The following is a 1,095-nucleotide window of genomic DNA, read 5'->3' on the forward strand; positions in this document are numbered from 1 at the left end:
CAACTTCCAACTTCTATGGAAGAAGCATCTCAATTCCTGCCATTGGAGCAAACAACTTTGAGCTTAAGCCTCAATTAGTTTCTCTAATGCAGCAGAACTGCAAGTTTCATGGACTTCCATCAGAAGATCTTCATCAGTTTTTATCTAAATTCTTGTAGATCTGTGATATTGTTAAGACCATTGGGGTTAATTCCAAGGCTACAGACTTATGCTTTTCCCCTTTGCTGTAAGAGATAGAGCTAGAACATGGTTGGACTCACAAACCTAGAGAAAGCCTGAACACTTGGGACAAGCTGGTCAATGCTTTCTTGACCAAATTCTTTCCACCTCAAAAGATGAGTAAGCTCAGAGTAGACGTCCAGACCTTCAGACAGAAGGAAGGTGAATCCCTCTATGAAGCTTGGGAAAGATACAAGCAATTAACCAAAAGGTGTCCTTCTGACATGTTTCCAGAATGGAGCATCATATGTATATTCTATGATGGTCTATCTTAAATGTAAAAGATGTTACTAGATCATTCTGCTGGTGGATCCCTTCATCTAAAAATGCCTGCAGAAGCCCAGGAACTTATTGAGATGCTTGCAAATAACCAGTTCATGTACACTTCTGAAAGAAATCCTGTGAATAATGGGATAACTCAGAAGAAAGGAGTTCTTGAGATTGATACTCTGAATGCCATATTGACTCAGAACAAAATATTGACTCAGCAAGTCAATATGATTTCTCAGAATCTGACTGGATTGCAAGCTGCATCCGATAGTACTAAAGAAGCCTCCTCTGAAGGAGAAGCTTATGACCTTAAGAATCCTACAATGGAAGAAGTGAATTACATGGGAGAATCCTATGGGAACACCTATAATCCTTCATGGAGAAATCATCCAAATTTCTCATGGAAGGATCAACAGAGGCCTCAACAAGGCTTCAATAACAATAATGGTGGGAGAAATAGGCTTGGCAATAGCAAACCTTTTCCATCATCTTCTCAGCAACAGACAGAGAATTCTGAGCAGAGCCTCTCTGGCTTAGCAAACATAGTCTCTGATATATCTAAGGTCACTCTCAGTTTCATGACTGAGGCACAGTCCTCCATAAGAA

The 1,095-nt window shown here is 40.1% G+C and overlaps 1 non-coding gene across 1 annotated transcript; it reads right to left on the minus strand.

Annotated features, from left to right (window-relative positions):
- Positions 1-341: 341 nt before the first annotated feature.
- On the minus strand, positions 342-445 carry LOC112715404 (small nucleolar RNA R71). Its single transcript, XR_003159675.1, has one exon. It is a non-coding gene; the product is annotated as a small nucleolar RNA R71 (small nucleolar RNA).
- Positions 446-1,095: the final 650 nt, after the last annotated feature.

The sequence above is a fragment of the Arachis hypogaea genome, chromosome 1 (genome assembly GCF_003086295.3).
Source record: "Arachis hypogaea cultivar Tifrunner chromosome 1, arahy.Tifrunner.gnm2.J5K5, whole genome shotgun sequence".
In the NCBI taxonomy this organism is placed as follows: domain Eukaryota; kingdom Viridiplantae; phylum Streptophyta; class Magnoliopsida; order Fabales; family Fabaceae; genus Arachis; species Arachis hypogaea.